The sequence below is a fragment of the Zosterops lateralis genome, assembly GCF_965231275.1.
Source record: "Zosterops lateralis genome assembly, chromosome: 14".
NCBI lineage: Eukaryota > Metazoa > Chordata > Aves > Passeriformes > Zosteropidae > Zosterops > Zosterops lateralis.
In genome coordinates this window covers 15,509,210-15,526,114 of record NC_139774.1, presented here as the reverse complement: position 1 = coordinate 15,526,114, position 16,905 = coordinate 15,509,210, and positions in this window count along the sequence as shown.

The following is a 16,905-nucleotide window of genomic DNA, read 5'->3' as shown; positions in this document are numbered from 1 at the left end:
GCTTGCCACAACCATTGAAACAATGTCAGGCAGGCTCATAATTGCTCAGCGAAACGTATACAAGTGTTTTTATAACAGCTCTGTTCCAGAAGCTCTGATTTCTCTGGTTAAATGGAGTGTAATAAAGACAGCAAGTCTGTGACAGACAAGTTGTAGCACCTGTGTTTCCAGATGGGACACAGGAGGAAAGGTTTGCTCATCCTGACTGTTAACTGAGCTCTACAAACCCAGAATAAGCAGGTGCCTATCAAAACAGAGCTCTGGGGAATTCCTCTTGTGATTCATGCTTTTTCCATCCATCCAAACAAGCTCTGCTAAGCTGCTCCACTCCATAAACTGGACTGCACAAGTAATATGATGAAAAGCATCATAATTTATATCCCAAAGAACATATGTCTTCCATATTGATGCCTTAGCAAGTCCCAGACTTTGGCTCAATGGTTTGGCCAAGTCAGGCACTTGTGTTGCTGTGGTTAATGTGAATTTGTTCTCTACATATGGGCAGCAGTTCTCAGCAAGGCTCGCTGCATTATCACGGAGGATTAAATTCACATAAATTAAACATGCAGCCAACGGTGGCTCTTTTATTAGGAGAACATTGTTTGTGCATGATTACAGCCAGATTTTCAAAGGAAATCAGCTCCCAGCTAGACTCCAGAAGGAGCAGGCTGGTTTTTAAAGCAACTCAATGTTTTGGATGCTGAGCTCCTGAACATTTGGCCATGAGGATCATTCTATTCCACCCACAGCTCATGGTAATATATTGGCTGTGAGATCCTCAGACATTCCTTATGACCCATATTTTGCTTTCCATGAAGACATATTTCTTCAGATTGAGAGGGGGAAAAACATTTTTCAATGTTGCAGGAAATCAGTGAGCTGCTTGTATCTCCTCTGCTCTTATGAGATAAGTGCTTCTGATCTCTGTAACCAAAGGCATTTTCTGGTGTTGTGAGATGTTTTATAACTCACAGCATCACTTGTCCTACCAACCTTCTGGACCAAATGTACATAATAGAGTTATAAAAACCAGAAGCAGACTGAACTTTTGCAGTCAGTTGCTGTAAACCATGTAGGTTTATGCTGCTGGTTAGCAGAACTCATCATCTGCATGTCAGTGGTCCTTAAAAACTCTTGCTCACTGGTGATTTTTCTTCAGCTGAAAAGATAAAATCTTCATGTATTTGGTGTGAAATAGCTGTATTTTCTCCTAGGCTGTGGGTTCTTTAGAATTCCATTTTGGGAGCAGCAAATTTATGGTAAGATGGAAATTTGCCTGTTTAGGGAGAATCTCATTGAGGTGACACCTTGAGTGCTGTGTCAGTTCTGAGCTCTTCACTTCAGGAAAGACATTGAGGGGCTGGAGCACGTCCAGAGAAGGGAATGGAGCTGGGGAAGGGTCTGGAGGAGCTGAGAGAGCTGGGAAGGGGCTGAGCCTGGAGAAAAGGAGGCTCAGGGGGGACCTTGTGGCTCTGCACAAGTCCCTGCCAGGAGGGGACAGCCGGGGGGGTCGGGCTCTGCTCCCAGGGAACAGGGACAGGAGGAGAGGGAACGGCCTCAGGCTGGGCCAGGGGAGGCTCAGGGTGGACAGCAGCAGGAATTTCTCCATGGAAAGGGCGCTCAGGCCTTGGAAGTGCCCAGGGAGGTTTGGATCCCCATCCCTGGAGTGTCCCAGGAAGGGCTGGAGGTGGCACTGAGTGCTCTGGGCTGGGGACAAGGTGGGGATGGGGCACAGCTTGGACTGGATGATCTCAGAGCTCTTTTCCAACTTTAGTGATTCTGTGATCTCTTAGAAATTTGTCAGTGCATTATGTACCCCTACATGTGGCAGATGTGAATAATGGCAGTGCAAAGGTAAAAAGTAACAAAATCCATTTTGCTCAGGTATTTTGGAGGCTTTGGGGGGGTGTGGGTGGGAATTTCTCATGACTGAGCATTGCTCCTGCAAGACATTACAAACAAGTCCCCAGCATAATGGATCTTAATAAATCTGCTTCCTTAAGATTTTCCATAATTATTGTTGGATCTACTTTTGCTCTCATGTCAGCAGAAAATGAGGCAAGAAGATTGAGGTCCTGCTGTACCTGGGAAACAGATGTAAAATTGCTTTGCTTATTGATGCAGCTTTTAATCAACTATTCCAGACCTGAGGAACACCTCCAAAACCCACCAGCAGATCAGGAAACGCCGTGTTCCTATGGCAGAATCTCAAAATGAGAATGATTTTCCAATTTTTGTGACCTTTCTTCACATTTCCTGCTTTTTTTCCCCCCCTGTGGCCCCTGTTGAGAAGAGCTGGGTAATGCCTAAGCTAAATGTTGCTTTAGTCACACACCAGCAGTCACCCAGAAAGCGTCGAGTGTTATTAAACTGCCGTCATTTCTCCTTGGGGTCCATCAATTATCAAGAGTGATGGGGGGAAAGTTCAGCCAAGGTTAGAGCCTGTGTGTGTGTCTCTGGCCCACGGGGAGCTCTGTATCATTGCTCTGAGCCAGCAGAGAAGGCACGGTGGGTTTTGGTTGCTCCTGAGGCCGTAAATCCAGGGAATGTGCAAGCTCCAGTGATTCTTGACTCTCCTGGAGGAGTAAGGAGGGGAGGAGGAGAATCACCAGCTAAAGGTCAGCAAAAAGCTTCTCAGAGCAGTTCTCTAACCTGCACTACATCACTAAGTTTGTCCCTAAGTTGGTCCATTTAATCGTTATTTATTTGCTCTTTGTTTACAATTCCCTTTTGAGGTGTTTTCTCCTTTTCTGCACATTTCTCTTCCCATCACTGTCGTGGCTCCTCCATTTGGCTCTGGCTCCACCAGACAATCCCTGAGCCCCAGGGCTGTGGGGATGACGAGGATCAGGGAGGGCTGAAGGTGAACAGAGTGAGAGGGGCACTTCAGCCCTTGTGCCAATGCCCTTCCCAGCCTTGCAGCCCTGCCCCTCATCCCCGTCTCTGCCGGATTTACGGATCTGGGAGCACATCAAACCCACTTCCATCCAGCTCTGGAAAAAGACAGGGGCTTCTTTGATGACCTCAGGTATCCACCCTTCAGCTGTTAACTGAAATTTTTGTGTGGCTTTTACAGTTAAAGCAGAATTTGGCTGTAAATTGGAAGGCACTCCCAGGTCTGCACAAAGGGATTCCAGCTCCCACCAAGGTTTAGCCTCACCTGGAGATGGAGTCTGGTTCTGCCAGCCTGGCTTGGGCTGCACTCTGCCTTCTACCACATGACTCAAAGTAATAAATGGGATGGGATTGCGCAGAGTCAGAGGGTGAAGAAAACAAATACCCATTTTAAAGTCTTAGGGGACTGTCTATTATTGTAATGAGAAAGTGGAAACCTAATTAAAACAAAGGTTATGAAAAGCAATTTCACAATTTCCTTTCATTTGCCAATAAAAACATTTAGATTATATATGACAGCCTAGCATTTGCTCAAAAGCCAGAATCCAAAATGTCTCAATATGAAGATGGATTGGTAGAAAATATTTAATCTCATCCAGCCTCTAAATTCAGATGTGAATCATGAATTCCTGCAAATTTCCCTTAACAGCTGTATGTTAAAACCTTTCCCAGCTGTTATAAGTCTGTTCATTTTTCAAAGTTATTAAAGGATACACCCCCTCTAATAATTCTCAGATCATGGTGAAACACAAAAGGTTTATGTATTTCAACAGAAAGCTATTTTGCATTTACAGTTCTGCACTAGAGAAGGGCTTGTTATTTCCCCTGAGGCTGATCAATACTAGCAGGAATAAAAATGGTGATAACTTCGAAGTGTTCTTTGAAAAATTTCCAGGCTTTCAAACTCTGAACAAAACCTAAATGCAAACTTAAAATAAGTTAAATTAAGTAAAATGTGATTTGAAAACTTTTAACAATCACCCTTGCCAAACCCAATAAGCCCTTTTTAATGCGGCTTCAGTGACTTGAACTGGATCAGAAGGAGCAAAGCAAGGAATCCACAAGAATTAATTCATTTAATGCAGGGAGAAGGTCCTTTCCTGACCTTGTTCCAAACACAATCAGCTCCAGTTCTTCAACCAGCTCCAGAGGGGAATGAGCACTTTAGGGGATGGCACTTGGAGCTCTCTGAGTCCTGAATTTTTGATATAAAGGATTCCCATTCCAAGGACAGGCATATCTAAGCAGAAACACACTTATTTTTTTTACTAATTTGGTGAACAAAACCATATGGGCTTGAGTTTGTGAAAAATAGTAAATTTGCTGCTTCTTGTTTCTTGTCTTTGAAGTTATTTAACATTTATTTCTTAACTATTTAAAATTACGTTTTTGAAGAAGGATTTACCAAATTTAGCAGAAATTGGTGCAGCGTCCCCATATTTGAGTTTTGCACTTTTTCTTTCCTGTGAAGATCAGTGTAACAATAATTCCCACTCATTATAAACACCATCAATTTTCTTCATTGAAGAAGGAAAACATAAACTCTAGAACACTGATCCTCTCAGACATTTGATTCCACCACCCTCCCTTCTCTTATCCAGAGCTTTGAGGACATATAAAATTATCTATCTCCTTAGAGCAATAGTTCCTCCATATCTCTGGGCTACAAGTAACCATTTTGTTGATGCAATTGCTGCTGATTTTATCTCTATCAGTGCCTGCCACTTCCTCAAATTAGCACAGGGATTGTGTGTTGTGTCCCTGAGGAGGAGCAAAAGAATTGGTGATCACTTGAAAAAGGTTTGGTTTAAGCAAATCGCTTTGCTCAGAGGGAATCACTGGGTAGGATCCATTTTCCAGGACAATATCCAAGCGCTTTTACCCACAAAGCTGTCCCTTATTTAAGGTTTTCCCCAACTGCAGCAAATAAAACAAAGATCTTGAAGGCCACTCCTTGCTTTTGATGTTCAGCCCTGCTGGAGCTGTTCTATGCTGGGTATCAATAAGGCAGCTGAGCTGTGATCTCTACACACAGAGCAGCTCAAAACGCTCACAAGAAGCTCTAAAACCCTTTTTTCCTTCCTCTGAGTGACTCTGCAGCCTCAATATGCTCTGAGCGTGGGGAGCTGCAGGTGAAACCCTGCACAATCAATTGGCAAAGGCTTTGGATGCCATCAAGTGCCATCAAGCACCGTAAGGTGCCGCAGAATTCTAATAACCCTGTCGTGTTGAAAGCAGGAGAACATGACCAAAATGAAGGCCAACAAGTGGAGGAACCACTGAGTGATGACTCTGATGTCGATGACATGGGTGATCACTCTGTTGGCCCTTCAATGAGAAGAAATTGAACGTTGTTCATTTTCTTTTTTTTCTTTTTTAACCTTAAAAGGGTGAGATGTCACCCTAAGTTTGCCTGCTTTGCAGTGTTTGCATTTTATTCTCATGCAGCTTCATGTAAACTATGTATATATTTAGAACCTATCTATTTTTGTTTACATATTTCTCCTCTGGAAGAGAAATATGATTGATGGTGATGTTCACCAATGAGGTCAAAAAGGTGACAACCTGTGTAGCCAATCTTTTGCCTTCTGATCAAAGTGTATATAAGATGGAGTCAGAAAATTAAAATAGAGCTTTCCTGCCTGCCTCGTCCTTTGTGTGTCCGAAATAGCGACAGGGAGCAGAGCTGGTTTTTCTTTTTTGGCAAATTTCCTGGGCGAACTGAAAATGGAGGAAAATCAGAGTCCTATTCCTGTGGGTGCATCCATTGGGATCTGCCAACCGAGCCAGCAGCATCCCTGAGAGCTGTAGGATTCCAGCATCCTTTGCATGGACCAGGACTGGCAGAAGATCAGGCATTTCTTGGCTTCTATAGGGTTTTTTTTTATGGGAGCAGGGATCAGGAGTTCCCAACTGAAGGAGAACCAGGTGTTTCCAGTAGGAACAAACTCTTACTTTGTCCCCTCACCCCCCAACAGCTCAAATCCCAGGATTATGTAGGTGCATTCACCCAAATGATGAGTGTTAATTATCAATGAGTCACTTAATTAGCCCCGTATGATTGCAGATAAAATGCCCCAGTGGCAGCAGCACAGAGCCATGATGCTCTGAGGGAACAGCAAGGCAGGGTTGGTAGGTAAAGCCAATGGTTTTTGTTGTTTTTTTTTTTTTTTAATTATTATTAAACCAGCTGATGCAATTGGAATAATCTCCCAGTTGCACATAAATGAGGTTTTGGCTTATCCAGGAACTGTTCCAATTGATTTAAAGTTGTTCAGAAATAATCTACTTAATCAAGGCCAGAATGCTTAGTACCATATAAAATAGATCCCTATCTCTGAAAATCTGATTACTGGTTTATTCTGGTTAGAACTTAATCCATGACACACAGTTTGTATTTTATCTGCAGGAACAGCCCAGTAGCCACTCTAAGCCTTTTATTGGCCTTGCTTTTAACTCATGTATTTTAGGTATTTTCACCCTGGGGTCTCCAGACCAGCTGGTCTGGACTTCCTGGTGTCCACACAAGTTCTGGACTCTGGGCTGTTGTCCCTTAGTCCATCTGTGTCCTGAGCACCAAAGAGGAACCTGGATGGTTTCACTCCTGGAGGTGTCCAAGGAGGGCCTGGATGAGGCATTGGGTGCCAAGGTTGGACTCCGTGCTCTGGGAGGGTTGTTCCAACCTCAGTGATTCTGTGAACCCCCATCTTTCAGACCTGGGTTTGGACTCTTTTTTTCTTTAGGCAGAAAAGTCTGTCCAGAAAACCAGTTTCCAATGGAGCTGTGTCCATTAAGAGGGTTTAAAGGTGTTCACTCTCAGGATCTGGCTTAAATCCACTTTGAATTGAGTTGGTTGGTTACTGAACTGATACAGAAATCAACTGGATGCCAAACTGTTCCATGAAATTACTGGAAATTCGAGTGGAGTGTGTTAAAAAAATCAAGAATTGAAGTGTCTTTATTAGTTCCTTCTGAAAACAAAATATTCTGTTCTGTTGTCAAGCTGACAGACTGAAACAAGCTCCAGTAATTTCTATATCAGTGGCGTTGTGTCATGTAACTGCTGCAAACTTCTTTAAACAGATTTCTGAATGCAAACAGGTTCATGGAGCAAGGGGGAAGGTAAAATGAGAGAATAATCTGGGATTACTGAAACAAGCCCTGCAACTGTCAAACCCTGAGGAAAGAGAGAGCTAACACACTTCATCTAAACCCTCCCATAAAAACTGTGGGTAATTAGAGGCTTAGATTTATTGAAAACAATGAAAAAAAAAAGTCATAATTACCTTTACATATTTTTCATTCGCTGTTAGAAAGTGATCCCAGTAATTTGGTGTTCAGTGAGCAGGGCACGTTTTGCATTGTTGCTCCTCCACTGTGCCCTTGTGAGCAGAAGTGCTCCAGGGGAGCCCTGCTGAACAGGTCTGTTCTTTTCCTTTCTAAATCTTGCAGCAATTAGCAAGCATTTCACGGCCCATTTCGGTCCCATAATGTGACTTGGCAAAATGGTGCCCAGATCAAAATAAAAGGGTTGGGAAATACATCCTTGTTCTGGATGGGAAAGGTTTCCTTCAAATGGAATAAAATCTGCCTCAATTGAGAAGAACGTTTCCTTCTCAATTATTTTTTTTACCTAAACCCAAAGGAGAAACTGATCCTGGGAAAAGCCTCTGTTAGAAACCTCTGTGAAAGTCATTGCACAGCAGAGGGGAAGCTCAGAAACCTCTGAGAAAGTCATTGCACAGCAGAGGGGAAGCTCACAAGACACATAATGATCCCCCTCGCACACGAGTGGATGATGAAGGTGGAACAAACCAGCGAGAGCCCATGAGGGCAGACATCCAAGGCCTGGGGCGGCCCAGCCGTGTGAGAAGTGGTCATATTTCAAAATAGGCAAGTCCAGCATAATCCTGTTTATGAAATGCAGGTGGAGCATAATTCAGAGTTTGTGGTTGGAGCTTTAAAACTCATTATGTTTTGGTTCTGCACTCCCTGCACGTCAATGTCGGGATGCTCCGAGCGAGGGGAGGATGGAGTTTGCAGCTCTGGGGTTCTGAGCACAGGACAATTCTCCCCTCTGGAATCTGGAGCCTGGATGACCTGAGTGATTTGGTTTTCCAGCCCCAATGCACGTCTCCTAGGCCAGGAGGTTTTATGACTTTCTCCTGAGTGAGAGCAGCGTGGTTTGGGAGATAAGATCTGCCTCGGAAAGAGCAACCGACGCTGGGATGTGACAGCGAAACTTAAGAAGTGCTGACAGATGGAAAATATTTTGCTCTCCCTTTTCCAAATCCTGCAGCAGTTCAGATCTGTCCCTGTACCTGTCCTCTCTTCCTGGGGAGCCCTGGTAGCTCCATGCTCAGCAGAGACTCTGCCCTGTCCCCTGGTCGTGCTGGAGGCTGAGGTTACAAATTCCCTCCCTGATTTATAAAGATGCCACCATAGAAATGTTTCTGGAGAGGCTGCCTGGAAATATCTGCACCATCAGACTTTCAGGGGCTTAGATTTTTTGAAGGAGTCACAAGACAGGCTGTGGGAATCATGGAATGGATTGGGTTGGCAGGGACCCTAAAGCTCATCCCATCCCACCCCTGACATGTGCAGGGACATTTTCCACTGTCCCAGGTGCTCCAAGCCCTGTCCATCCTGGCCTTGGACACTGCCAGGGATCCAGGGGCAGCCACAGCTTCTCTGTGCACCCTGTGCCAGGGCCTGCCCACCCTCCCAGGGAAGGATTTATTCCCAATATCCCATCTAACCCAACTCTCTGTCAGTGTGAAGCCACTACCCCTTGTCCTGTCACTCCAGGCTCTTGTGAAGAATCTCTCTCCATCTTTCTTGTCAGCTCCCTTCAGGTGCTGGAAGGGCATAATTAGGTCACCCCAAATCTACTGCCTTCCCTCCAAAAATGGCTTTTCCCCCAATCCTGTAAAGACTGGGATTGATGCCTGAAGTCTAAAACAAGCAAAAAAAAAAGTAATAAAATCACAGTCTTCAGTTAGAAAATAATTTATAAACATTCTTGTGTGGGAGATGGGATGGACAGGATAGCAGGGGAATAAAAAATACCCCAAGTGGCAGATGAAGCCTTAAATTCACAGAAGGGGCAGAATCCTACAAACATTAGTGTTGGCCTGGAGGCTTGGGATGTTCATTTGGAGAGGAATGCTGCTGGTGCTGGGTATGTCAGACTCTCCTTGACTCCTAAACCCAATGATGTTGCTCCTCAAACAAGCGTGACGTGCTCAGAGAGTGCCACAGCACAGATTTAGGTCAGATGGAGAGGAAGAGGAGCTCTGGCTGCAGGTTTGGGGTTTGCTCTCACTAAATGAGCTGGCTGGGATAAAGTTTGCCTTTGCTTCAGCACCTGACTGTGCTGTTACAGAGCAATAAAGGCAGCTCTTGCATAGTTCAGGAGATCTGAAAACGAGATCAAGTTAAACACATTGCACAACTCAGTGCTCCTACTGGGCTATTTAATATTGGCCTGGAATGGCTACAGTGCAGCAAAGCAATCCTTTTGCCTTTGTTTTTCTGGATTTGAGCCTCTTGCTGCTCATGTTTTTGTAGCTATTCTCGAGAAAGAGCAGTCTGGGGCAGTACAACAAAACTAAATATGTGAAGTACAGCAGATGGGGGATGTTCCCTGTGGGACGGTGTCACCCTGATCCCCAGGGGTGTTTGTAGGGAAGGGGTAAAGCTTCTGGACTTTTCTACTCCAGGAAAAGCAGAGTCTTCGTGCCACTAGAGGGTGCATCAGCTGCAAACCTGCTGCTGAAAACCGGGATTTTGCTCAGAAGCTGCTCTGTGCTGTAGCTCTGACATTAGTTTGAGCAGCCTCAGCTATCTGATGTTTAGTTCTCAGCATCACTCAGCTCACCTGAACTTGCCCGTGGTGGGTGGCTTTGTCAACAGCAGATAATTTATTTTGGCTCTTCCAATTCCACTTGCTTGTTGTCTGCTGCAGAGCCCCAGGCAAGGCAAGATTATTTAAATGTATTGGATACAAGGATTTGCTGTTGTGGCACCAGAGCCTCGGTGTCTCTGCTCCCTTTGCTGGTGGGATGAGCAGCCAAGAGTTGAGGGCAGAAGGTGGAGATTGCTGAACTCAATCCAAAACGAAGCAGGTTGGGAATTCCAGCTGGGTTAAGGCACTGCCTGAGCCTAGAAAAGTCCTGGAGCAAAGCATCCTTTTCTGTCTGCACCTCCCTGCCAGACAGATCTTCATCTTTCCCTCCTGGGAATTGTATTTCTTGGAGGGTGGCACGTTTCTGTTTATCCGAGGGAAGGTTATTACAGCTCAGAGGACTGAAAGCAAATGGGAATGTTTACATTCAGGAGAAAAGCTTATAAAGCCATTTTGAGACTGAGATGTGAATTCTTCCAGCCCAATAGGTCTAACCTTGTTCCCTGCTATTTGAAGCAGTTAAATATTCCTGTTCATAAAACAATCAAAGCCCCACCTGGTTCTCTGCACTGTGCTCCATCCAAAACACCCAAAGACAGGCTGCAAAGTGAACAGGCAGAAGGGTGAAGTAATTCAGATTTGATGCCACCAGCCTTCCTGTGCTCCTGGCTCACAGAGCAGATTCACCAAGGCCCTCTTTGGCTCCCCAGACAATAAAAGGGGTGTTTGTGTGATAAGTGCATTTCTTTTCCCCTCCAGCCCATGGTGGGAAGGATTGTGCTCTTCCCTGGGTGCTGTAAAAGCCATGGGGCAGCCAGGACAGAAATTCCCTGATATCTGACCCTCCCTGAGACCTTTTTCCATTATTAAAAAGCCCATTAAATCAGTCCCCAAGTAGAAACTGCTCTGTACTTGTCAGTCTTTACACAGCTCCTGATTCCTGCTGTATCTTCTCTGGGATTTACACAAACACAGATGTGTTTTCTGTGTTTTTCTTCAGTCTTTTTTATGATATTTGCCCCCTTCCCTATTGGGAATTACCCAAGAACAAGAGTAACTTTTTTCAAGCAAAAAATCTGCTCAGTCAACCAACTCTTGGTTGGAAATGGGAGGACAGAACTGCAGGGAAGTCCTGCCTGATGCTGCAAGAGCTGAGGAGCAGAGGGAGATGTCCCTGGGACTACCTAAACCTCTGTTCACGGATTTTTGTGTCCTTTGCTCAGCCTCAGATGTGATAACACAAATCCTGGGATCTCCTGTCTCCTGTCCTGGGCCCCAGCACTGACCCCTCACTGTCCTGGCCCAAAGCTCAGCAGCTGAACATCAATAATTTGGCTGATTTGGATATTCCTGCCCCTTGCAGGTGTAGGTGGGAGCTGCAATGTCTCTGACCTAGAAAAAACCCATTCTCCTGGCTGGCTGTGAAAAAAATGGAGCATTCAAAATACAGATTTTTAACAGATCACGACCACAAATAAAAGTGCAGGGGGAGTGAGGGAGGATGGGGACTCACAGATCTGCTCTGCACACAAATATCCCGACAGTGTTGTGTTCCTGGATTGGTATTTTCCCATCTGGAAGACTTTTAGTGCATTCCTGGAAGACTTTTAGTGCATTCCTCTGCCCTGAGCAGCATTTCAGGGTCTGTCCCAGCAGGTGCTTGGCTTTCTGTGGGTGCACAAGTGTAATTTGTGCTGAGTGTTAAGAGGACACAGAGAGGCCCTTACCCTGTGCTCAGGAACAGGCAGGACCCCCCAGCTCCTCCTCTGAAATCTCCTCTGTTAGAGCAGAAATCCAGCAGTAGATGGCACCAGCAGGATGGAAAAACGGGATTTAAACTCCTGAAATCCCTCAAAATTCCCCAAATATTTCACAAAGCACAGACAGCTCAAAAAAAGAACCAAGGCACCGGTTCCTGGCAAAGGTGAATCACCTGGAGAGGCTCAGGGTGACCTTCCCAGGGCTGGGGACACGCTCAGGACAGCAGGACACAGATAAAACACACACAATTCAAATTTCCATACATGTTGGAACAGTTTCTAAGGCAGACAGAGGAAACTGTTGGGAATTTCCAACAAACTGGACATTGCAGGATTCCTGGTGCTGCACTGGGAGGATCCCTGGTGCTGTCTTTCCTAGACAATGCATCCAAAGCTGAATTTCTGCCTCAAATATTGACCAGGACTCATTTTTCCCATTTCACACCTATGGCCGTAGGGAATACTTGATATAGGTAAAGCTCACAAGATTCTAGTTCAGAAGTTTTTTGTGCTACGGAACCGTGGCTTCAGAATTTTTCAAGAACTTGCTATAGAATGGATAAATAATTATATAAAATATTGCAAAAGCTCGTGCACAGATCAGCCAAGCCAGGATATTTCACACTGTTCTGGAATCTGTGGTTTTTTCCTTCCTTTTGTTTTGGACACAGATAGGAGAAAAAAGTGACCACTTGGATCCTTGTCCTGCAGTGTTTGAAGTGAAGGAGATGAGGACAAAGTAACCAACTCTTGTTCCTGTGCCTTCCTAACTAAATGTGGCTCTCAGGGCACTCAGGAATGGTGATGGAAGGAGAGAAGGTGCTGCAGTTTAAAAATCAACCTCCTGTTTTAGCCACCCTTTTGGGAAGAGCTGCTGAGTGCAGGTTTCTACCACAGTAATATGAATTTCTGATCAGCTCCCTGGTTATTCTGGCTTCCATTTCAAGAGTGTAACACAATGCAGATTTCAGCGGGCGCTGCAGATGGGATTAAAAATTGCTTTTTTAGCTGCACCTGCCACCAAATGGCCTCTATTGAAACATTTTTTATTTTCCCCGGATCCTCTCTGCCACTTCCATGCCCCCATAACTCCCCGAAAGAACTTTTTCTGTGCAGCTCTTTAACCTGATGCTTCCAAACCTGCTCTGCTGTGGGCTGTGATTTCATTTGGCAGCGCGGTCTGAAAATTCCTTAATAAATTCCAGATTCAACAGGGTGGACACAATATTTTTAATCGAACGAGTGGTTAAATCACTGGGGGAGCAGCTTTTTGCCGTGGCTGCGCTCCAGAGATAGTGGGAGGAATATTAATGTGCACAAGAAAAGGGTCTGTTTCCCCCAGGATGGTACAGGAGGGGAAGACCTTGTTTTCCAGATCTCTCGAACAAAGGTGTTTTCAGCGAGAGTTGCAAATGAGCCGCTCTTCCGTGGAGGCAATTTGCATATCATTAGCATGCCGGGTTTGTTAATTGTTTTCACCTCGAGGAGGTGGAAGGGTTCAGTCTTTGTTTGGAGAATGATAATACTTCCAGTGAGTGGCACATTTTATTTGTGATAAGTGATATATATATTTAAAAAAAAAAAATAAATAAAATTTTGTGAACTGCTCCCAGTTTTGATGGAAATGATGATGGTGCCCTTTCAAAAGAAAATTGAGACCTTTCCAATAACTCGCTCATTTCCTTGTATTTCTTTGTATGTGGCTTTTTCAAATACAAGAAATATTTTCCTTTTGTGTCTTTCTTCTCTTCCCTCCCACCAATTCCCGGGATAACATTTAGCCCCACACCCTGCAATAACGTTTCCAAGGATCATCTTTGTAAAGGCTGTAACTCCACAGGAGTTCGATAAATAGACTGAAAATTCAAAAGGCTTTTTAAAATCTTTGTCCTTGTTTGAAACACCGAGGTTCTGTTTGGATTTTTATCTTTGTTGTGTAGGATGGAGGGAAGTTCTGCAGCACAGGACAAGGCAGGGAAGGGATGCACAGGTTCAGGGTGTGATGGAGATAACCCCAACAAGTGAAATTTAACCCTAATCCATCACTTTTTTCCCCCATGGCTCTGGCTGTGATGGCTCTGTGATGTTTTTCAAATTTCTTTATGAGTTTTTTCCAGGGGCTCGTTTTTCTGGAGACAATTTGAGTTTTCTCTAAACACACCTGATGTGTCTCAGTGCCTGATGCACCCGGAGCAGCACAAATCTGGAAAAATAACACGCCCAAAAAAACACCAAAAACAAACAAACAAACAAAAACTAAATGAAGAAAAATCAACCAACCAAACAAACCCCTCTTCAAACCAAGAACTTTCTAATTGTTAAAAAAACCTCACACCTGAATAGAGGAAACCGCTTTAAAAAAATACTTATAAAAATAACTGGAGAAAGTTCTATGCCTTTGGTCTAATGGTTTCCTGCACAACTAAATCAGGATATAAATCTCCATAGGCATGAGGAGCCCAATTCAGCCAAAGCCTGTCATGGTGGGATAGGGAAGCCCCATGTTGGGGATCACCTGGTCTACAGTCTTGGAGTGTGACTCAGCACATGCAAAATCACTGCCACTATGCCAGGACTGCACACAAGAGGGTTTTCTTCTTACCTGATGGCTCTGGCTGTGATGGCTCTGTGATGTTTTTCGAGTTTCTTTATGAGTTTTTTCCAGGGGCTCGTTTTTCTGGAGACAATTTGGGTTTTCTCTAAACACACCTGATGTGTCTCAGTGCCTGGAGCAGCACAAATCTGGGGTTTGAAACCACGAGCTGGGAAAGACAGAGGAATTCAAAGATGCTCCGAATGAAATTCAGGGAGTGAGGGGAAAAAAAAAAATCCTTTAAATTCCTTTTGCTGCATGGACACCTTTGATTTTGCTCCTTTTAGTTTGGGATTTCTCCCCACGCTGACCTGACAGTTGTGTGTGACTTCAGAATAGACACAAACCTTTGTTGCTTTTTTTTTCCTCCCTGTTTTCTGTCAGCAACACAACTGATGGTGGATTAATCCTTACCTGACATTGATTAAAATGTTAATTAGCGAGACTTTTTTACCGCAATGAAGTTGGAACTCGTGCCAGCGATTATTTGTGCGGCTGCTCACACCTTTTTGGTGTTATTTGGAAATTGTCATGAGTTGTCTGACACCTCTTCTGCTTCTGTTGTCTTAAAGATAAAAAAAAATATTAGGAGATTCTGCCCTTTTGGATCTGTTGTGTTTATCAAAAGAAAAAAATGACACTTAAATTCCTTCCCCCTCTGCTCACTGTCAAATCTTCCTTCCATCATCAACCACCACGGGGAGGTTTTATTTGTTTTATTTATTTAATGCCTCGAGCGCTGAGCGTCTCAAAAGGAAATATTTTATTGCTCTCCAAAGATTTTAAGGCCTGTGACTTTTTTTTTTTAGAAAACTGCCAACATTAACATCTGGGAGCTTTTTGCCACTGACACCATTTAAGTCTTCACTTCTTTGAGTGATCCACTACCAAGTTATTTATTTCCGCAGTCATATATTTATGATTTTTGTCACATTTCCCAATTTTCTGGAGATTATTACACATTACCTGCCTTGGATCAGCCTAATTCTCAAGGCCTGCTGGTCTGTTGGTGACTGAATATTTGCCACGGATCATACGATTAAATATGGAAAACATCTGGCTGCAGGAGCCCAACAAAAATCGGAACATCTGGAAAATATTGGTAAAAAGAAGCTAATTAAGTTTGTCAACTTACAAATTGTTCTAGCAGGAAGTATTTAGGGGTAGCAGATAATTGAGATTTCATTCCTCTGGCTGCTTGTCCTTGCCTTTGTTTATTTTGGTACAAGTGGAAGGACAATTTTACTTCCAAATCCTCCTTTGGACACGAAGTGGGAGGGAGTTCCCAGGGGCTATGCTGCAGCAGGTTACACTCACAGAGGGAGGAAAAGGAAAAATTGACTTTGGTTCCTGTTGTCTCCCATTTTAACCATTTTAAAAGATGCCAAAATATATTCCATTTCCACAGACCCCTGTGATCCTCCCAGCTGAAGGTTTTGCTGCTGTTCCTCAGCTCTCCCACAGTTTGCACTTGGCCAGGGCAGTGATGTTTTTTCGGGGGAAGTTTTTTGATGGGTCCACCTAAAACTGGACCCGTGGGGTTATCGAGAATATCTGCATTTGGATTTTGTAAAACACCCAGAACCTGAGCTTTCTCTTCAAAATATTGCCTTGCTCAAAAAAAATCCAAGTGGGAAAAACACTTTTCACATTAAAAAAAAAGCCTTTTTTGTGTGTCAGACAGAGATTTTCACGATCCATAATGCACTGAGACCTCAGTCATGACAGATCTCGGTTATTTTTGCTCTGAGGGCAGGAGGCAGCTCTGATTTAGCTTTCCAAACATTAACTCAAAGAAAACAAATATCTTCTAAAAAGTCAAGCCAAACCCTTAAAGCTCTTCAGGGGGAGAAGAATCACAGAACAGCTACACGAAATTATATTCCTTTGTGGACTCAGATCTAACCATGAACCATCACAGCATTAAAAACTCTGTTGTTTGGCGTATCTGTCTCTCAGGCCAGCCCAGCGTTGGGCTGGACCACCCTGCTGGCTCTGATACGCCTCAAGAGGACCTTTGCATGAGTCTTTGGCTCCGCAGCACTTTTCCCTTTGCTGTCACGGCCGTGGTTCCAAAGAGGGGACACTCTTAAGGCTCAGGAAGAAGGTTTTATTCGGGGATCACAGGGGCAGTCCCTGGTCCCAGGCCTCAGGAGAGTGACCCAGGGCCTGGTCTGCAGGGGGTTTTTGTTTACCAGAAGTCTCAGGGGTGGGTACAAGTTGCAAACCAATGAAATAAAGCAAGGTGGCTAATGCCAACTGCAATACACAGACATCAACAAATCAGGTAAATTGGGGTGGGGTCCCTGGGGATCCACCAATCACTGGCCGACACCTCTCAGAAGGTCTCGGGTCTGGGAGATTGATGGACAGGAGGGGGGAGAAGATACATTGGGATGGGCGAAAAGACAATGGGAAAACCAGTCTCCAGGCAGAGACTTAGGTTGTCTTGGAATCTCTTATCAACTTCTGATAAGAACATTCCAGGACAGGGGCCCTTACCCAGCTGAGGCCAAAGTCCAAGCCGTACCAAACTTATAACTAAAAACCTATAAAACAATTCCAGCATCCCCACAAAACTCGAATGCAAATTCATTTCTAAAAACCTGCCTGTTATTTTCTGCCCATTTCCTATCGGCTTTCCTCATTCTGCAAGGCTCTACTTTAGTCTGACCACATCTTGCCGAGCTCAGGCCTCGGTGCAAATGAAATTTTGTCACTGTGAGTAACATCCCTTAGATGTAAAGAAA